The sequence below is a fragment of the Saimiri boliviensis genome, chromosome 16 (assembly GCF_048565385.1).
Source record: "Saimiri boliviensis isolate mSaiBol1 chromosome 16, mSaiBol1.pri, whole genome shotgun sequence".
Classification (NCBI taxonomy): Eukaryota; Metazoa; Chordata; class Mammalia; order Primates; family Cebidae; genus Saimiri; species Saimiri boliviensis.
In genome coordinates, this window is record NC_133464.1 from 74,205,686 (window position 1) to 74,228,617 (window position 22,932).

The 22,932-nt window shown below is 38.2% G+C and overlaps 1 long non-coding RNA gene across 5 annotated transcripts in view; it reads left to right on the forward strand.

Moving 5' to 3' along the window:
- Nucleotides 1-22,932, forward strand: part of LOC141581664 (uncharacterized) — a 473,937-nt gene that overhangs the window by 91,207 nt on the left and 359,798 nt on the right. For all 5 annotated transcript variants that reach the window (XR_012514432.1, XR_012514428.1, XR_012514430.1 and 2 more), the window contains one exon: nt 22,185-22,243. This is a non-coding gene — a long non-coding RNA (uncharacterized LOC141581664). The remainder of the gene's footprint in view (nt 1-22,184; nt 22,244-22,932) is intronic.

The following is a 22,932-nucleotide window of genomic DNA, read 5'->3' on the forward strand; positions in this document are numbered from 1 at the left end:
CTTCTGGGGAAAAGTGGTTCCTCACAGACTGAAAGCCAATATGTAGACAGAATAGGAGTTGTAAGGAGGAACCCATGAGAATGAGTATTTGAAGGGAAATCTTCAGGAGAGAGGTGTTAGTCTTGCGTCCTCCATCTTTCTTTCCTGAATCACTCTGTCTCCAACACACAAATAGACATCCTGGCCTTGTTTTCACCCTCAGGCTAAACTCAGACTTTAAAGAAATTAATTGCTCTGTTGAGGTGCAGTGTTGGTATAGACAAAGCAGGATCCAGCCCTTACTATTTAATGAGTGAGGCTTAATGAGTGAGACTGTGCAGTTTGGGAAGGGGTTGGGTGTGGTCCAAGTGTACTTGTCTACTTCATCTATGAGCACCTTGAGCTTGTTTGCAGCCAGTCCTCCCATTAAGAGAAATAGACCTTTGTACTTACAGAGAAAGCCCATCCCATCAGACTTCATTCACAATTATGAATGGATGTCTTAGGATTGCCAGATATTCGAGGAAATAAACAACACAAAGAATAATTCTAAAAATCATTTATTTAATATTAACTCAACAAATGCATATTAAACAGTCAATGTGTTCCAGGCACTGTTGTAGGCATTTAAGACACCTCAGTGGGGAAAACAGACAAAGATCTATGCCTCATGGAGCTTTGTATTAGTTTGTTTTTACATTGTTATAAAGGAATACTGAAGCCTGGGTAATTTATAAAGAAAAGACGTTGAATTGTCTCATGGTTCTGCAGGCTGTACAGGAAGCATGGTGCTGGCATCTGCTTCTGGCAAGGCCTTAGGGAGCTTATGATCATGGCAGAAGGTGACAGGGAGCCAGCATACCCCATGGCGAGAGCAACGGCAAGAGAGAAGTGAGTGGTGTCATGTACTTTAAACAACTAGATATCTCGAGACCAACTAGATATCTCGAGACCTCACCCACTATCAGGAAGATAGCACCAAGCTATTCGTGAGAGACCCATCGCCATGACCCAGCACCTCCCTCCAGGCCCCACCTCCAATACTGGGGATTACATTTCAGCATGAGATCTGGAGAGGACAAACATCCAAAGGGTATCAAGCTTACACCCCGGCAGGACAGACAGATAATAAATAATACACATAATTATATGTACTTTACGTAGTGATAAACGTGAAAATAGAACACAAAGCAGCTAAAAGAGATAAAAATATGAAAGCATGCTTTCGTATTTTTTAGAAAAGGAATAAAATTATGGGGTGGGTAGCATTAATTACAGCTTAAAATAGAGTGGTCAGGGTAGGTCTAATTGAGAAGATGCCAGTCAAAGTTAGTGTGTGAGTTAGCCAAGGTGAAGGAGCTCTTCCGGAAGGTGGGTAGCCAGTGCAAAGACCCTAGTACAGAAACCCGCCTGGTATCTTTCATATAAGGAAGTGGTTAAGCAGAGGACTGTGTCAGAGGAATAGGAGAGGGCAGAGATAGCCAAGGCCAGGCCATGTAAGGATGTGTAGGCCAGTGTAAGGGCTTTGGCTTTTACTGTGAGTGACATGGGAAGCCCTTGCAGGAAAAGAAGTAGAGTAGTAATATGATCCGATCTCAAATTTAAAAGGATCATTCTTACTGTTGTCAGGAGGGGCGGGGCAAACATAGAAGCTGGAGATGCGATCAGAGGCTACAGCTGAATTCCAGGTGGGAGATGATGGTGAACTGGACTAGAATGTTAGCAGTGGGGTTGGTGAGAGGCACTCACATTTAGGGTATATTCTGGAGATGGAGAAGGTAAAACAAACAAACCAACCAACAAACAAAAAAACTCATGTCCTGCTTAAGATGCAATGGTGACCTATGGGAGGAAGTCCAAGTGCAGTAACCAGAGCAGGATAGCTCAGGTGACAAGGAATTAATGCAAGACTGAAATAAAAAGAACAATGAATGGTGATAACTGTCCAAGAAATGCAATAAGGTCATGGTTGGGGGCAATCTTTCTGGATATTAAAAAAGTCATAATTTCAGAATTAAAAATTCATTAGGTGAACTGAGAAAGAGACTGTCCATTGCTGAGAATTCTAAAAGGTAAATGAAAGAAATATCTCACTATGTAGAGAAAAAGCAAAGAGATAGAAATTAGGAAGGAAGTATATAGACTTGGAAGATAAGTTCAGGAAGCTGAACTTGGGGGTAATAGGGCTTCCAAATGGGAAAAAATAACAGGTGGGGCTGGGGGAGTGTTGCAGAGGAAGCAAAAAATAAGTAAGTTCTAGAAGAAAGTTTCCCTACACTTAAAAAAAGAATAGTGAAGACAAGACTTGATATTATATATTGAAAGGATTTACAGGGCTCCCCAACATAGTTAAGTAATTTAAAAAGTCACCTACTTGGACATATCCAATTTTCATCAGAAAAACATTTTAGAGTTTCTAGAGCCAAAGAACAAGTTACTAACCAAGAAAAGAAGACCAGCATCAAATTTCCTCTTGCAAGACTGAGAGCTGAAATGAAGTCTCTAGAGAGAAAAAGAATGTGATCTAAGGTTGATATATATATGGATACAATATTGTCCGTCAGGGTAAATAGAGAGTATACCACTCATGTGCACTATCTGAAGATTTTTTTTTTTTTGAGATGGAGTCTCACTATGTTGTCCAGGCTGGAGTGCAGTGGTGCCATCGTAGCTCACTATAACCTCCCCATCCTGGTTCAAGTGGTTCGCCTGCTTCAACCTCCCAAGTAGCTGGGATTACAGGTGCCTGGCTAATTTTTGTATCTTTAGTAGGAGCAGGGTTTCACCATGTTGGCCAGGCTAGTCTTGAACTCCTGACCTCAGGTGAACCACCCGCCTTGGTCTCGCAAAGTGCTGGGATTACAGGCATGAGCCACTGCGCCCGGCCTGAAGAAAATTTTTGAGAAGAGAAACAACCAGACATAAAAATTGCCTGGGTAACTAGAAAATATTAGTGACATAGTGAATAAGGTAAATATTTCTCTTTTCAAAAAGAAGAAAGGTCAATTGACTGTATCTATTCATTTTTCTCAATGGATAATTATAACATTAATGGAAAATGATAATGCAAATGCTAACTTAACCTTAAAACAGAAAAGGCATAAGGAAAAGCAAAGTGACAGACAATGCTGAAATTCTAAACTATTTTGGCAAAACCTGGAAGAAGCTGAGGGCAGAAGTAAGAGAACAGGGCTAGAGTTGGGAAAAACCATTCTGGAGTTTCATTTTTAAAGTGAGGGGAATGTCAGCAATAAAAATATATGAATGGGCATAGTAATTATTAACTTTTATATGTTCATTGCAAATGTATATGACAATTTAAAAAGCATAGGAGGACTTCCAAATTAATGTTGGCAGAGAGAAGAGAGGGAATAAAAACAAATTGACCTAGACAATAGAAGTAACAAAGTAGATAAAGGGAAGCAACAAAAGTTACAAATAATAAGTATAGAGAAGATGGAAAGTCAAATGAACTACAGTTGACTCTTGGACTACACAAGTTTGAATGGTACAGGACTACTTATACGTGGATTTTTTTTTTTTAAACTCACACAAGATTGAAAATAGAGTTATTTTTGGAATGCAAAACACCTATATACAGAAGGCTGACTTTTCATCTATGCGGGCTCCACGGGGCCAACTGCAGGACTTGAGAGCGTGTGGATTTCACTTTATGGGGGTCCTGGAACCAATCTACTGTACATACTGCGGAATAATTTTATATTACTTTTCAAAACAATTGTGACCAAACTGAATTTACCCACTAAAAGAAGGAGATCAGTAAGTTGCATAAAACAGTAAATGCAACATGTGGCTTTTAAAGGACCCACTGAATCAAAGTGGCAAAGAAAAGTCAAATGTAAGTCTAAGTTTTTAAAAGATGGTGCATTTCTTGTCCTGATAGTGCAATGCAGCATGCTCATTTGTGTGTAACAGAATTCCTGTGCGCAGTTCAAGATATACCAGCAATAACTTCCAATTGGAGAGAAGGGGTCCTAAATACAGAATCTTCCTTGGGAATTTCTAACACAGTCTGATTGGATGGGGTAAGAACTGAACTGATACTTAGCCAGAGTTCTTAGAGTTAAGAAAACAAGAGTTAAAGCATCCTATTTTTTGTGGGGATCTCCTCTATTAGTGGATTTCACTAATAGAGAAGACTTTACCCTGGGTTCTAACTTCATAGATTTGTCAATAAAATCAAATTCAGATGAAGCCTGGGAATTTGTAATTTTCATAGGCTCTCTAGCAATTCAGAAATGCAATTGGGTCATGGCCCATATACAGCCTGTGTAACCATTATGTGATACAGGTAATATAGAACAGAACCAGCTCCAGCCTTAACCATGTCATAATCTTGACTATCTCTAAATATGCCCTTTGGTTGAGGAATGCACAGTGGATATCTCCCATACATTGGCCTGGCAAGAGCTTGGGAGTGTCTCTTTGGCCTGGCAGTTGACGATTGTACTAATGTTGGCAGCCTCTAAGATTAGAAAGCCCCCTACTGCTTCCTAGAACAAGCAGTCAAAGTACAGCAGGTAATTAGTTAGCAGGTAGAAAGTCTCTACATACAATGTGGATTGAATTCATATTTGCTTTCTCAATGGCAAAAAATCTAGGGACAGAAAATGCGTGTTACAAGTTACTTCTGCTGTCTATGTTAGCCAAGTGAATGCTGAAACAATTTTCTGTATTTTAGGAACCATTGCTACTTTCCAATAGCCCTTTGACATACTACATAAAATGTGTTTCAATTATGTTTCTTTCCTTGGCCTTTGCCCTTCCAGGCTCCTTACAAAAAGCAATAAAATCATCTACAAACACCCAGTGCTATTCCGTTTTAAGAATCAACCCAAGACCTAGCTGTTTTGGCAGCATACAGTCATATTACAAAATTATGCTTGGCTTTATCTATGGATTTTTATTCTGAGGGGAAGGATCTATATTCTAGGCATCATTTAATTTCAGGCTTAGAGTAAAAATGAAAGGATATAATAATGCACACCCATCCATTCTCCACAGTTTCCCCCACTTGGAGCTCTTGCATTTCCCATAACAATGACTATCAATCTCCCTCTGTCTTGTGAGTCCTTCAGTGTTAAAACTTCTGTAAACTTCTCAAACAGTGGGTCTCTCACCTTTTGAGTTTGCCTCATGCTTTTGGTTATGAACTTTTTGTGGGGACAAAACTAAGAGGTTTACATTTTCAAAATAGGCCATTTGCAAGGTATACCCTGGTTATTTACTGTTCTCATGAAAAGTAATGTTAGCATCAAAAATAGTGAGACAACTAGATATTATGTGGCTCCTGATGTGATGCAATATGAAATTCACAGCATGGCCTACAAACTATCTTTTCCAGAAATGCTTAACTAAAAACTATTAAAGCTTTTAGATCTGACTTTCAGCTTACAGAGAATGGAGGGGACAGAAAAAAGAGTCAAGTGATACCATGATAAAACAATCAGATAAATCCAGAAGGTAGGACATCGTATGAGAGATCTGGCCTGGATTTGTATTTAACAAATCAATGTCATGAGAAAAAAAAAGTGTGTGTGTGTGTGTGTGTTTTGGGAGGAGGATTATTGTTCTTTACAAAGAGGTCAAACAGACATGGCAATCGAAAGCAATGGGTGGCTCTTGATTACATCCTGCTTTCAGCACACAAGCTGTACAAGATATTTTTGGAATAATTGCAGAAATTTGAATATGGAATTGGCATTAGATGATATTAAGGAATAATTATTAAATTTTTAGGGATGATGATGCTGTGTTTATATGGGAAAAACTTACTTATTTTTAGAGAGGCATATGGATACATTTAAGGGTAAAATGCTTGAAGTCTGAAAATTACTGTAAACTATCTCAGTAAATAAATTAAAAATTAAAAAAGAAACAAAATTAAACATATACACTAATATTTAGCAATTTTTCAATCTAAGAAATGGGTATTTGGGTGTTCATTATACTGATCTCTCTATTGTTCTTTATGTTTGAAACTTTTCAAAATAAAATGTAAAACAAACAATAATTCTCAAATATCTCCAAATAAGACAGCAATAAATGCAAAAAACTTGCTGTCCCAGAAAAAAAAAAAAGTTTAATTTTCCAATTAATTCTATCCACTCATTCCTTTTTTGTTGAAGTATCTATTGTTCTTTTATTTACTTTCACTCGTTCACTGAAGATTTCAGCATTTGATTCACGATTTTTCCCACACCTAACATTGGCATTAGGTAAAGTGACTTCAGACACCACCCAATACTCTGGCCTCTGGGTTCCTTGATTTCCTCATTTCCTTCATTTCCTGATATTCCTTTCCTCCAGCCCACCTCAAACCCCTATTCCCATTGTCACATCCTAAACCTTGAGCTCTCCTACCCCCCAAATCACAATTTTGAACATCCTACACAAACTACCATTTCTTATCTTTCTAATGGTCTCGTTCCAACAATTCTTTGACTCTGTGCTAGGGACCTCCAATTCATTACCTTCTCAGTTGTTTTGCTTATTGTCCTCCAATTTTACAAGAGTATCTTCACTTCCCATAGCCCATTACGATGATACTGCCTTTCCCTGTACCCTCATATCCCTCCTCTTCATCTCCCTTCATTGTACTTGCCTGGCAAGATTCCACTTTGATTAAACCCAAGGCTCCAACCTCTGAGCCAATTGCATGCCTGCCTCTGAGCAGCTGCGTGTGGCTGGTGGTGAGCACACAGCCATGCTGACTGACGTCATCTTAAATCTTGGACCACAAACCTCAAGTGAGCCCTTGAGACTCCCTGGTAATTCCACTCTCCTCAAACGTCCAAAACCACTTTCTTCTTTCTCATTCTCAGTGTGTCAGCTTGCTTCTACTTTACTGAGAAAATAAGTCATTGGAGAACTTCCTCATTTTCCCACTGCAAAAATCCATTCTTAAACTTTCACCTTTACTCATCAATTCAGCCTGCCTTTTTTCAAGGATGGATAACCTTTTCCTGCTCCTATCTGGGCCAACTCTTTCCTTTTGTGTACTGGAACTCACTCTCTCTCAGCATTTAAGGGCTTTTGTCCTGCAACTTCCTTCTTTCTCATGTATATTAGGCCATTCTGTAGGTTGTACAGGAAGTGTGGTGATAACATTTGGTTAGCTTCTGGGGAGGCCTCAGGGAGCTTTTATTTATGGCAGAAGGTGAAGCAGGTGCAGGCATGTCACATGGTGAAAGCAGAAGCAAGAGAGAAGAGCGGAAGATGCCACACACGTTTGAGCAGCCAGATCTTGGTGAGCACTCACTATCACAGAGACAACAGCAAGGGCATGGTGCTACACTGTTCTTGAAAATTCGGCCCCCATGATCCAGTTAGCTCTCATAAGGTCCCACCTCCAACACTGGGAATTATAGGTCAACATGAGATTTAGAGGGGGCAGATATCCAAACTCTATCATCATGTGTCAAATGTTCCCCCATAAACTCAATCAGCCTCAAGAAGGCTACAGCAGTTCTTACTCCTTAATCCTATTGTTGGTTTCCACATTACAGCAAAATTCCATGAAGGCCTTGCTTCAACTTCTTAACTTCCATTCTTCATTTCTCACTTGCTAAAATAAAGAACATAATATAATGAATACCTTTGTCTCCACAACTCAGATCCAGAACTAAAATGTTAGAAACACATTTAGAACTCTTTTATCTCTCTTGGATCCCATCTCCGTGTTACTCCCTACGCCAGAGAGCACTAATGAGACAGAATGAAAACTAAGCCACTCAGATCTCCTGCTGCAGGGAGCAAAGTTGACCATGGTCCCAGCTGACTTCCTTCTGGATTTACTAGTGTTATCTGCCTTCCCTAGGCTGCTGCTGGAAAGGACTAAGAAGGATGGGGATACAAGTTCAGGTCAGTATCTGTTTGATGCAGGTCTTCTCTAGTAGGTGACTTTGACTGAGGCACTCCTCATTGGCCTAATTTCAACTTTCTTAGACCCCTCCTGCAGTCTAAGATTTTTCCCTCCCAATCCTTCTATTTTTCCTTTTCCACTCACAGGGATCAGACCCACGCTGTGGTGTGAAAGTTCTTTGGGCCTCCTGCTTCTTCTCTTTATGTTTCACAGCCGTTTTCCCTCATAAGTTTCTTGCACACCTAATGCATCTTGGTGAATGCTTCTTGAAGAACCAAATGAACACAGGCACTATCCTGACTTCGGTGTTTATTATTTTTATGTCTGTCTCTCTCTCTTCTCTGTATGAATATGTTATTGTTTCCTGTTATTAAACTATGTATACAGCCTTCTGCAAGTTGCTCTTCTTTGTACAATGATATTTCAGATTTACCTGTGTTGAAATATCTGGCTCATAATTCATTTCACCGCTGTATTAACACATTATATAAATATACCATAATGTATTAATTCATCCTCCTGTTAATGCCACATTTATGTAGTACCAACTTTTTACTATTATAATGTTGCAATGAACACTCTTTGACCTGCTTCCATTGTGCACTGCTGTAAGAACTTCTCAGGGATATATGACTAGGAGTTAACTACTGAGTCATGGGATAGGTATACCTTCGACTCAAGATTGACCCGAATTGCTGTCCAAATTGAGTTGTGTCCATTTTCACTCTTACCAGCAGATGACTAAGATGTTCTTGCTTCTCTACACTCTTCCATCTCTTGGTAGTGTTATATTTTTTTATTTTTGCTAATATCATGGGTGAGAAACACTATAGTGTGGTTTTAACGTACATTTCTGATTATTAATGAGATAGAAAATCTTACTATTTATTGTTTTAAGGCCCTCTTCTTTGAAATATCTATTTAAAGCTTTTGCCATTTTTCTATTAGGTTATTTTTCTTATGGACTTATTGAAATGTTTTACATATTATGGATACTAATGTTTTGTCAGTTACATTCATTGCAAATGTATTACTCCAGGCTGTGACATGTCTTTTGACTTTGTTTATGGCATCTTTTGACTCACAGAGGTTTAGAATTTTAATGTAGTCAAATATGTTAATATTTTCCTTTATCCTTCTCTTCCTCCTTCTCTCTTTCCTTCCCTCCTTCCCTTCTTTCTTTCCTCATTTCCCTTCCTTTTTCTCTTTTCCCCTTCCTTCCTATTTTTCTTCCTTCTGCCTTTTTCAGTATCCTTCCTCCCTCACTTCTTTCCTTCCTTCCTTCCATTTTTCCTTCCCACTCCCCTTTCTGTTGTGTCTTGTTTCACAAATCCAAATCTATCTTGAGATCATAAATATGTTAAATATATTCCCATAATTTATTCCAGAAGGTTTAAAATTTAACTGATTTTTGCATATAGTTAGCTAACAATCCAGTTTACTTCTTTTTCAATTTGATTAACTAACTCAGCATTTTATATTAAATAGTTTGTTCTTTCCTTGCTGCTCAGTAATCATATCATATGTCAGATGCCATATATCAAGTCCCCATAGGTATTTGGATCTGTTTATGAGCTCTTTACCCTATTTCATTGATCTATTTGTCCATTCTTGCACCACTGTTATATCTTTTAAAAATTACTACAGTTTTATAGTCTTGCCATCTGTTTTTCTTCTTCAAAACCATTATGGCTCTTCTTGATCCTTTGCATATCCATATAAATCTACTATTAGCTTATGACATTCAATGAGAAACCCCATTGAGAATATGATTGAAATTGCTTTGAAGTATCCAATTAAAATGGGAGAAATTGACATCTTTGCAAAACTGACTCTTTCTATGCATGATCACACCTTATCTCTTGATTTATTTGGATCTTTAATGTCTTTCAATGAAGTTTTACAAATTTATTCTTAAATGCCTATTTTTGGTGCCGTTGAAAATGGTCTTTTAAAAAAAATTACTGTTTTGTGTATAGCAACTCTATTTATTCTTAATATTGATTCTATATCCAGAAATATTGCTGATTTCTCTAATTGATTACAATGCTTTGATTGTATATTCTTGGCTTTTCTATGTGACAATCATATCATCCATTAATAAAGAAGTTTTATTTCTATTTCTTCTCCTTGTGCTCAGACTAACACCTCCAGTATAAGTCTCAAGTTAACCCACTGAATCAGGGTTTGATTCTAACCACTGCACTGAAACTGTTTTTATCAAAGTCATGAACAGCTTTCCTGTTGCTATATGCACAGTTACATCTCACTTCTTGGTTTACTTTACCTCTCATCAGCATTAGGTAACAAAGATTATGCCTTCCTTTTTGAAAGTTTCTTCCCTTAGCCTCTTGGACAGCATCTAGTCCTAGTTTTCTCTTACATCCATGGGCACCTTATTCTCAGTCTGTTTTTTTTTTTTTTCATTTCCTAATCTGTCAATTTGGATGGCTCAGGAATCAGCCTTTCAACTTCCTCTGTTTTCTCTTTGTATTCATTCTTCAAGTGGTTTCATTTAGCCCCACAGGCTGATAACTCAAATTTATATGTCTGGTATCCCACTCTCTTGAACTCAATACTCTTTTATCCAATAGTCAACTCAGCCTCCATACTTAGAAGTCTAATAGATATCTCAAAATAATTGAATGTAGAACAAGTTCTTTCCGTCTCTTCGCAGTCAGACGCTTAATGAGTTTTCTCCATTGTGGTAAATAGCATCACCATTTTTCTGTTGCTCTGGCCAAATCCTACGAGTCAATCTGGTTTTTTTTTTCCTCCCATATCCAACATTCAATTTATTTGCAAGTTATGTTGACTCAATTTTAAATATATATCACAGATTGGAGCACTTCCTTTGCCAGTGCCTTGACTATCATTTTGTTCCAGAACTGATTATTCTGCAATAACCACCTAGTTCTTCTTCCTATTTTCATCTTGCCCTGTTGTAATCTATTTTTCTTACAGCAGAGTGACTTTAAAAAAAAAGGAGATCGAATTCTATTTTTTTTCTTTTTTGCCTCAAAACTTTCTGGTGATTTCCTATCACACTTAGAATGTATTTCAATATTGTACATTGGTCTTCAAAGTCTGACGTATAAATGGACCCTTGCTGACATTTAAAAAATCTATTTTATTTTTATTTATTTATTTATTTTTATTTCAATAGTTTTTTGGGATGCAGTGGTTTTTGGTTACATGGATAAGTTCTTTAATTCTGACTTCTGAGATTTTAGTGCAGCCTTATTAACTTTTTGATTTCATCTGCTACAACTGCTTCACTTATTCTATTCAAGTCAAACTGGTCTAGTAGCTGTTCTTCAAACTTACCAAAGTCATGTCTACCTCAGGACCTTTTTATTTACTATTTCCCCTGCATGGAATATTCTTTTTCCTCTTGTTTTTATCATAAATGTCCCCTAATTTAGGTCCCTACTCAATTATTAACTTGTCATAGAGGAATTTTCTCTACAAAATTCCTGCCTCCGCCTATTCTCTTCTTAACCTATTCTATTTTAATTTTTTCTTTATAGTACTTATCCTCTGACATATATTTTGTGTAGTTATTTACTGTTTGTCTCTTCAATGAGAACATAAATTCCTTGAGCGCAGGTGCTTTCTGTATCTAAACTGCTGCATTGCTAGTGCCTAGGGAGGTGTCTGGAACATGACAGGGGCTCTATAAAGGTTTCTTGAATGAGTAAATGAGTAATGTCTCCTAGGACTTAAAAAAATACAAGCATACCTTAGAGACATTGCGGGTTCAGTGTCAGACCACTGCAGTAAGCAAATATTGCAATAAAGCCAGTCACATAAGGACAGGCACAGAGGCTCATTGCCTGTAATTCCCAGTGCTTTGGGAGGCTGAGGCGAGTGGATCACTTGAGGTCAGGAGTTTGAGATCAGCTTGGCCAACATGGCAAAACCCCATATCTACTAAAAATACAAAAATTGGCTGGGCATAATGGCGTGCGCCTATAATCCCAGATACTCAGGAGGTTGAGGCAGGAGAATCACTTGAACCTGGGAGACGGAGGTTGCAGAGAGCTGAGATTGTGCCACGCACTCCAGCCGGGGTGACAGAGCGAGACCTGTCTCAAAAAATAAAAAAAGCAAGTCACATGAATTTTCCCCCAGTGTATATAAAAGTTATGTTTACACTGTACCATAGCCTATTACCTGTGTAATTGTGTTATGTCTACAAAATGTTCATAATTTAATTAAAAGTACTTTATTGCATAAACCTGCTAAAGATCATCTGAGCTTTCAGGGATTTATAGTTTTCTGCTAGAGGAGGATCTTGTTGTGATGTTGATGGCTGCTAATAGATCAGGGTAGTAGTTGCTGATAGCTGGGGTTATTGTGATAATTTCTGAAAATAAGACAACATTTGAAGGTTCACAAACTGATTGGCTCCTCCTTTCCTGAAAGATTTCTCTGTAGCATGTGATACTATTCAATAGCACTTTTACCAACAGTAGAACTTCTTTCAAAATTGAAGTAAATCCTCCCAAACCCTGCTGTTGCTTTATCAACTAAGTTTATGGAATAATCTTAATCTTTTGTTGTCATTTCAACAATGTTCACAGTATCTTCACCAGAAGTAGTTTTCATCTCAAGAAAGTGCTTTCTGTTCTCATCCATAAGAAGCAACTCTTTATCTGTTCAAGGTTTATCGCAAGATGGTAGAAATTCAGTCACATCTTCAATCTATGCTTCTAATTCTAGCTTACTTTCTGTTTCTACCATATCTGCAGTGACTTCCTCTGCTTAAGTCTTGAACCTCTCAAAGTCATCCATAAGGGTTAGAATCAACTACCTCCTGCTAATGTTGACATTTGACCTCCTCTTATGAATCATGAATGTTCTTAATGACATCCAGAGTGGTGAATCCTCTCTAAAAAGTTATCAATTTACTTTTCCCAGGTCCATCAGAAGAGTCACTATCTATGGCAGCTACAGACTTATGAAATGTGTTTCTTTAATAATAAGACTTGACAATCAAAATGACTTTGTGATCTATATAGTTCAAAATGGATATTATGTTAGCAGGCAGGAAAACCACATGAATGTCCTCGTACATCTCTATATGAGCTCTTGGGTAAAAATGAGCAGTAATACTTTGAAAGAAATTTTTTTTTTTTTCTGAGCAGTGGGTCTCAAAAGTGGCTTAAAATATTCAGTAAACCATATAATTAAATGTGCTGCCATCAGGTTTTGTTGTTTCATTTCTAGAGCACAGGCAGAGTAGATTTAGCATAATTCTTAGGGGCCCTAGGATTTTCAGAATGATAAGTGAACATTGGCTTCAGCTTAACATTACCAGCTGCTTTCATCATTAACAAGAGCATCAGGCTGTCCTTTGAAGCTTTGAAGCCAAACATTGACTTCTCCTCTCTGTGAAAGTCCTAGATGGCATCTTCTTCCAATAGAAGGCAGTTTCATCTACACTGAAAGTCTGTTGTTTGGTGCAGCTACCTTTGTCAATTACTTTAGCTAGGTTTCTGGGTAACTGCTGCAGCTTATCCATCAGCACTTGTGTCTTCACTTTGAATTTTATGTTGTGAAAACAGCTTATGTCCTTAAGCCTCATGAATCAACCCCCGCTAGCTTCCAACTTTTCTTTTGCGGTTTTCTTAGCCCTCTCAGCCTTCATAGCATTGACTAGAGTTAGAGCCTTGCTCTGGTTTAGGCTTTTGCTTAAAAGAATGTTGTGGCTGATTGGATCTTCTATCCAGACCACTCAAACTTTCTCCATAACAGCAATAAGGCTGTTTTGCTTCCTTATCATTTGTGTACTTACTGAAGTAGCACTTTTAATTTCATTCAAGAAATTTTCCTATGCTTTCACAACTTGGCTGTTTGGTGTAAAAGACCTAGCTTTTGGCCTGTCTCAAGTTTTGACATGTCTTTGTCACTAAACTTAATCATGTCTAACTTTTGATTTAAGGTGAGAGAAGTATGGCTCTTCCATTTACTTGAACACTTAGAGGTCAGTGTAAGGTTATCAATTGGCCTAAATTCAATATTATTGTACCTCAGGGAAGAGGGTGGCCTGAGGATGTGGAGAAATGTGGGGCACAGTTGGTCAGTGGAGCAGTCAGAACACACACAACATTTTTCCACTAAGTTTGTCATCTTATATGGGCATGGTTCATGGTGTCCCAAAACATTTAGAATAGAACATCAAAGATCACCTATCACAGATTACCATAAAATATAATAAGAATAAAAAAGTTTGAAATATTACACAAACTACCAAAATGTAACACAGAGACGTGAAGTGAGTACATGCTGTTGAAAAATGGAGGTGATAGACTTGCTCAACACAGGGATGTCACAAATCTGCAATTTACAAAAATGTGGTATCTGCCAAGCATAATAAAAAAAAAGTGCAATAAAACAAGGTATGTCTGTATCTAGAGTTTTCTTTTTTGAACCCAATTACCTTTTGGCTCTCACAATTTGAATAGAAAAATTTCTTGTCCTATTTATATGGGATATATATATATATATGTGTGTGTGTGTGTGTGTGTGTGTGTGTGTGTGTACACACACACATACATGCACAGCAAAATTCTTACCTTTTCTTGTAAAGATACAATCTCCCTTCAGTTGTGATTGGATGATTACTTGTGTCTCTATTCACAGCAAGTGTTTTTGAAGTCCACTCTATTGCGTCACAATACATTTAACCCAACATTTTATTTTATATAAAGCAACCTTGATTAGAAAAAAAGAAGTTTACACAGTGGTCAAAATTTGGTGGCACACATTGGAAGCACTGGCTGTCTAGAATGTGATCTTGGAGACAATATTGTCTATGGCAAAGTCTTGGTTCTAAGAATGTAGGCTAATAATCTCCACCGTTTGAAAAAAAATCTCCAGGTGATCTCTTTGCTTTTTGGACTTGGTGTTTTATTGGCTGTCTTTGTAATCATACTGTAGTTGGGCTTCAAACTTGCTCACACAACTAAAATGTGCAAAGAAAATATAGTTTGTTTCCTAAAGAGTTTAGTTTCTAAAACATATTTCATCATCATCATGAGCCCTACTGAACTGTAGAGAAAGCTTGAAGTGATTTCTCAGTGTTTTTGGGTTTAATGAGACACTGTATGCAGGGTGGTTGCTATGTGTGTGGCACATGAGTGGTTTTAATTGTGGATGTTTTGAAAACATTTGTTATTAATTCCTTTCTTTAAAGGACTGAAAAAGCTGTCGCTTGTAGAAAAATGTTCAGATTTTGGAGTCCTTCCTTCTGGGTAAAGATCTTTATGATGGCTCTGCATGTGGGGCTTCGGCTTACCTTCTAGGTCCCTGCTTGTCTGCCATTATGATGTCCCTTGTTTCCCTGGTCACTGCTGGCACCAAGGACATCTGCTGCTGGTGAGCTCCTGGTCTCATCTCTGAGCTCAGAGGCTCCTCCCTGTTGATGGTCCCATATGAGTTTCACAGCCTCACTGCTCTGTCTAGTGATAATGTGGCTTTACCCTTTGTGTAGCAACTCCTTCTAGGAAGATTCCTGGTCAGAGTCTCAACCACTTTGTTCAACAACTAAGAGATACACAGGGTTTTACATGACATGGAAGGAAAGCACAACTCAGGCGCATTGACTCAGTCTTCCTTTTAGCTGAACTATGCTGCCTGGCCTTCTTACCATAGCAATCTTGTGACCCTGTCTCCAGCAGGTGGGGGAGAGGCACAGCTGGGGATGCCATCTTCTTTCTACAGCTACAAAGACAGCGTGGGGAAAACAATGAGGACCAGGCTATAAATCAGTGAAGACAGGTTCTGTTTGAAGAGTCAGTTTGCCTGAATCTTTGGGAAAAACACATCACTTCTCTCTGCTTTCTCCGTAGATTAAGTGGAAATCAGGGCTTTTCTCCCTTACTGAGAAAGAGCCGTGATTGGTGAGGTTATGGCCATGAAGCACCTGTAGACCTTAACAACACTGAGTATCAGTTTACTGAACCAATAATAGCTTTTTGACCTGCTCAGTACATGATGACCTCACTGGGACGTTGTCAGGCCGGGGTGTGGGGAGGCACATGCAGAATATTGAGGGGGAAACCCAGACGCATAGATGACTCTGCCCTTCCTTTCATCTCTTCCTGTCCCTTTCCGCATTCCATGTGGGCTTGTCCCCTCTTCCTTTCTGGCAGTGGCCTTGCTGTATCACAGCCACTTCTTCCTTGACGTGGAACTACTCTGTTCCCTTCCTTTGTGTTATAATTTTAGATCCAATTCAAAAAGGGAGGCCACATTACTGATGATATAGGATCCAAAATCTTACTTATTTTCATTTGAAAATGATAGTTTTAAAAACATTTAGTTGTAATTTATGAAAATGCTGCACCGGGTATCTTTGAGATTTAGGCTTTCTAGAAACAGTCATCAAAGGGCTATTCTGATAATTCAAATAAAAAGTGTAGTGGACAGAGCCTGGGAGAAGGCTTGGTTCTGAGAACTTGGCTCAGTACCGGCTTGTTGCCTCTTTTGCACCACAGGAGAGTAATGGATTTTTTTTTCCCCTAAAGCATGAGTTGTTTTAATTATGGATGTTTTAAAAATGTTTGTTATTAATTCTTTCCTATAAATTATTTTAAAAGGCTGCCTCTCTTCTCCGTGCACTTAGTTAAAAGCTTTTCATCCTTAATGTAGGCTCAATAGAAGAAAATGTTTGGAAGAGGAATTGTGTACAGGAGATGCCAAAAAGCTGTTACTGGTTAAGTCAAACGGATACTTAGTGTTATTAAAATCTGCAAGTGCTTCATGACTATCATCTCACCGTCATCACAATTCTGTCTCAGGAAGAAAATGCCTGATTTTCACTTAATTTATGGAGAAAGCAGAGTGAAGTTATGTGTTTTCCTCAAAGACCCCCGCACATTGACTCTTAGAATATAATCTGTCTTCACTGATTTATAATCTGACCATCTTATAGTTTGCAACTCTAGGAAGAATATTGAATTTGATCCATATTTCAGTTAAATATAAAATTCGGTATTTTTATTATTTCAAATTTTAGGGCTTGGCAATGCTTATTTTGATTTTGATATTTAACAGAAGAGAAGAAAATTGCACCCACCTACTTTCCCAGGCACTTGGTTAAAAGCATTTCAAACTTAACACAGGCTCTATGGAAGAAAGTGAGGGAAAGAAGAATCATGTACAGGAGATACCATGAAGCTATTAGTAAAGAATAGTTCCAGAAGAATTAAAAGTAGCCTTCCAGAGATTATAGAGTTTGTAGCCTTTCAGAGATTGGAGAATCTGGAAGTAGGTTTCCAGAGATTGGGGAAGCAGTGAATGCATTTTTCCATCTCTTAGCTGAGAATAATCAGTCAATGTTAGACACTGACTTTCCCTAAGTGATTTTTTTTTCTGTTCAATGGGAGTAAATTGGGCTTGGAGGACAATTGTGGTTGCTAAGTCTTGGAGGGAAGACAGAGTTAAGAATGCTTAACTCTACATTTGAAGGCAAGATACTGAATGTTGAAATAAAGACTCAATGTTGCTGCCTCTCCTATAGCATGGAGCAGAAATTGAGTTTCTGTGTGTCACTTTGTTAGAATAATTCAATATTTATTTATTAGTCAATTATTAGTTTATTCCTTCAGCAAACATCATACTAACTACTGAGAATATGTAATAAGACACAAGCTCTTCCTCTGAAGATGAATCTCTGTGTGTGCAAATATTTATCTGTAAATGGGTAGGTTAGGGAAGGCTAAAAGGGGACATCATTGATTGCAAATCTTATAGCAATGACATTGGATGGTTGCTATGGAGGGGTTGTATAGAGAGGATTTTTGATAAATGAGAAAGAAAATCTTGGTACAGTAGGAGCCCTCCTGGTCCAAAAGAAAACACCTCTTAAGATGTTGAGCTAGGCAATCAGAGGACAGCATGAATGGTGATGTGACCTAACGTCACACTTTACTGGGGAACTTCTTGGAGACAAGTGAGCAGAACATGTTCTGCAGTGGCCATTCCAGCAGATCCTTGTCTAATGGAAGAATTTAGTATTAAAATATTTCTCATACTAAAGCCAGTAAGTGATAAGGAAGGACACTTATTATGGAACTTTTGGGAATATTAGGTGGCTATAGCTATCTCCAAATAATATATAATATTTAATTCATTTTTAGTTCTAGTAAAATAATTATTCTGAGATTTCCTTAGGTTTCTGAGTAGGGCCTTAGGTCAAAAGCCAAGAATGACATTACCATACAACATGTACAACAAAGAAATTTATGCAGAAAAACTAAGAATGAGAACTATATAAAATTTTATAAATTCCTTATTCATCCATCCATTTATTCATTGATTCATTCATAAAATATTTATCAAGTATCTCCTACCTTCAGGCACTGTATCTACCATTGAAGGCGCAGCAGCAAACCCTATCTTAAGAAGTGTGCAGTGCTGCTTCCTCAGGCATTGAATTAGGCAGGCATAATGAAAAATGGTTATGAAACCCATTTCTTTTAAAGACTGTCTACTGAGGTGAGGTTTAGAAGCAGGGCCACAATATTCACAAAAGATTGTTGTTCTTTGTCCTTGCCCAAGCCCGCTTTAGGAGAACTTACAGCCATCCCTTAAGAGTTCTGCATAACCCTGGGGATATCTTGCAGCACTTCCACATGGAAATTACAGTTTTCTCCTTCTCCACAATACAGTGACAAGGCCTTTTATTTCTGCTCAAGTTAATAGTAGCAACCCTGCTGCCTTGTCACTGCCATTTTGCTGATACCTCCAACAACTACCCACCCTGTTCTCTTCCACTGTTTTCTTCTTATTTTGTTGAGAAACTAGAAACATTTATAAGAGAATTCCTTCATGTTTCCAAAAACCCAGTCTTCAAGTCTAGCAATGTTACAACGGACAGACTTCTCCACTCCTATTCGAGGCCAGCTTCTCTACTTGAGCTCTGGATTCTATCTCTCATGGTTTCCATTTACTTGGTCACTTGTCTCCAGGAATGATCAGTTTTTCTCTCCTGTGAGTATCCAACACTTTCAGATCATTTGCACCGGTATGAGAACATAATGCACGCAGAATGCTTAGGGTTGAGCCCATGCACAGTGAGGGCTTCCTGCATGTTGGCTATTGGTTATCACCATCATCATCATCATCATCATCCTCTCCTTCTTCTCCTCCTTCCTTTTCCTCTTCCTCCTCCTCTTCCTCCCCTTCCTCCTCTTTCTCCTCGTCCTCTTCTTCTTTCTTCTGCTTTTTCTTTCTTCTTCTTCCAGATCTCTATGCTGAGCTGTGTCATAGCAAGAGGCATCAGGCCTTTCGATTCAAGTGCTGAAAATATTTACTCCAAAGATTGTCATCAGGACCAATTGTTAGGTATACAAGGGTCACAAGAATGGAAAACAGGCTCTTAGTATTTTCTGCCTTTACATAAAATTTTTTCAGGATATAGATATGAAGAGAGAATGAGCCACACTGTAAGGTATGTGTGCTTGCATGGTGGCTAATGAGGAGAGCTCAACAGAAAAGATATAATTTTAAGTGTTGCCTTCCATGGTAATTTATTTAGAGGAATCCTAAAACTGCAAGTGGAAAAGTAGCTAAAAAAATCTTAGCTCAAGAGGAAGAAAAAGTTTTTGAGTGCAAGGATAGGCACAGGACATGCCTTTTCTCTTCAGGGAGTTGCTCTAAATGGTAAGAACATATAGAATTTAAAAAATATACAAGGGGATTTATTTGTGGGTTCTCATTGTTATTTACATGGCTAGTCCTAAAAATTTACTATTCTGGAGGAATATAGTTTAAAATTAAGTATAACACTTTGATTTGAGGATCATATATTCAAAGGCTTCTGTTGCTCCTATGTTGAGAGCTTTGAAACCCATGTGGACCTGGTTAGAAAGCATACTGAAACTACATTCAGGTACAGAGAAAGGTATAGCCTGGGAATTCTCAGGGCTGGGACTCTGAAAAATCACCCAGCAGCAAGACTGACCACTAAAGTGGATGCTCTAATATTTGCAGTGCTGTGTCTACTCTCCCTTCTTGTGGTAACAGCATTCCAGCTGTGCTGTGGACAATCCTTCCTCTTCCACTGGATAGAGTCAATAGTGATGCTCGTCTTCCTCTGGCCAATGGGCGAGCATATGACCTAAGCCTGGCCAATTTGACGTCTTCTCTGTGGAATTGAAGCCTTACGGAATGCATCCAAAGTACAGTCACCTCAGTAGTGGCCTTTTAAAGAGCTTTCCCCTTCCTTTCTGCTGCCTCAATGCCCAGGACAGCCCTGGTAAATGGCCTTCCGATGTTTGGTACTTTAGATTTTCTTTTAGCTCTGTAAACTACTCAACTTTTCCCCAATGTGTTTATATTTTCTTCCACTAAAGAAGCTCAAAATGGTTGTAAGCAACCAAAGAACCTTAATAGACAAACATTCCCACCTGACGTGAGAAGACAACTGGCAGTTAGCCAGCAGTAGTTGAGATGTGGAAAGCAGTAGTTGAGATGTACCTTTCCTAGGAAATGATGTTTGTTTTCCGGGGGTTTAATTTGAGGGTGAGGTGAAACGAGAGGCAAGTCTTATGATGGAATAGGAATCCATCCTGCAGTAGAAGTTCCAAGGGCTGAGCCCTTTGATTCCTGGGAAGAGTGAGGATGAGAGTGGGAGAATTTGCAAGAGCTGGGCCGGTGAACTGGGATCCTGGACAAACTATTTGGGGTTGAGTACTCCAGTCTCAGTAGAAATTGAGATTCACTCCTAAAACCAAAGCAACCAAATGGAGAGTGGTGGTGATAACATTACAGCTTGGGGTGGCACCATCCTTGGGGCTCCCTCAGGCTCATCAAGTCATGCATGTAAGAAAGTAGGACCAATTCAAAATGAGCCAGCCAGGGGCAATGGAGGGCCCAGCAGTATGACATAGAGGACTCAGATGGAACTGGCTTCAAAACCTATGCTCAAAATCTGGGTTCATCCCCTGGTAATGATGAGAATTTTGGGATTTCTTGAGGGTTGAGATAAATATGTCTTTCTCTAGATGTTTTTCCTGCATTTCCCCTTTTCCATGTCCCAGTGCTATGCTAGAGACTGGGTTTTGATGCCTCTGCTCTGTGCCCTAATGGTGATCTCTACGTTCCTTGTCACAGGGCTCATGAACTTCATGTTACTACATTATTTGTTTGTCTCCCTGACCAGATTGTAAACTTCACACAGCAGCAACCTTGTCTTTCTTGTTCACCTTTGTATTTTCAACATCAAGCACAGTGCCTGACACATAATAAAAATGTGTTGACTACAGAATAACTAAAATGGAAGCAGAGGAGATATAGGAGAGGTGGAAGATTATTCTGCACAAAGCAAGGCAATGAAAAGTTCCTTTTACTTCCTACAGTCTCACATTAAGTTGCGTATTTATGAAGTGCTATATCTGAGGTCAATTCTAAGTGACAACCATAAGAGGTCCCCTGGCAGTAATTATGGGACTCTTAATACGTTAAAACTTTCCTAAAGCCTGTTAAATATTTTCACATAGGGTGTTTTTTATTACCAGATGAATCTGTAAGAAAACATTATGTTTCATAATGATACATTACAATTTTAATAGCACTTTTTAAGGGGCTCTGCACATAATAGTTGTTTAGCAAATATTTGTTGATAGAGCAAATATATTAAGCAAAATTGGCCACTTTCATAAAACACTTTAAAGGCTAGGAATGTCTATTTACTATTTAATTATACAACAGCACACATTAATGCAAAAGATTAAATGATAATTTTTTAAAGGGAAATAACCTTTTTACCTGATATAAACTTCGTGTCATAAGATATTCTTGCTCATTCAACCAATAAAGTTTGGATTTTCAACTGGATCACAACACATTTTGTCACCTGATACATTCTTTCATACAGAAGCTTTGATAAATCCTGACTGTACACATTAGCTGGCTTAAGGTCTTAATCCTATATGAAAGGATAGTCCATTTGCTTAGTGAGAAAGGGTCACTTTCTTCCTCCTGCTAGAAAAGCTTGTAATATTTTAAAAGGTAGATTTGCCAACAGCTTCTGTCTTTATTAATCATCATAGACAGCGATTCTTTGCAAAACAAGTTTCATGTAATATTTATATAAGCTGCACATGACTTCAATTGAAAGCAAAGGTCAGAAAAAACAATGTTCCTATTGTTTGACGGAACACTCCTGTATTTTTGTCATTTATTACTTACTCAGGTTGTTTGTTATTTTTATCTTGTATGGAATAGAAGTTTTTTATTTTAAATTGAGGCCATGAGGAAGTATAACATTTCTTTTTAGAATCAATACTATTTTATTCTTTACTTGTAGAAAATCTCTTTCAACAAAGAGGAACACCAGTGGCAGCGCTGAGGACAGAATGAGTGTGGGTAAGTAGAAGGGTGAGATGCCCTCTAGCCATTCACAGAATTGATTCTGGGGAGCATTAAGAAAACAAACGGAGAAGATCAGATGTCTAAGAGGCAGCATTCTGATTGTCGTGTTTAATAAACATGTATCCTCTTCCAACTTTTCTGCTCAAAAGAAAACCTATATAGTAATGATAGACAATGATAACAGAATTCTAGCCTGGCCTGTAGAATTTATTAGCTGTAGGATCTTGGGCAATTCACTTAACTTCTCAACTTCTGTGAATTTTTGATTGCCCATAAAATAAAATATGGAGTCCTGAGCTGACTGTTCTGCAGGGACCTCTTCTGTTACCTTTCCTGCTTTCCACTCCCTCCCTAGCACTTTAAGGTCCACTGGTTCATTCCACATTACCTCTGCTTATTTTCTTAATCATGCTTTCTGAAATAATCTCTTTTGTTGCTTGGTTTATTTATTTTGCTTCATCAGAATATAGGGTCCATGACAGAGGGATCTTGGGTCTTATTCTTACTGTATACCAAACACCAAAACCATGCCAGGAAATTAACTGGTATATAAAAATAACTGGTAGATGACTTCTGGGTGCATACCCAAAATAATTGAAAATGGGAACTTGAACAGATATCTATACACCTATGTTCATAATAGCATTATTTATAGTAGCCAAAAGGTGGAAACACCTCAGGTT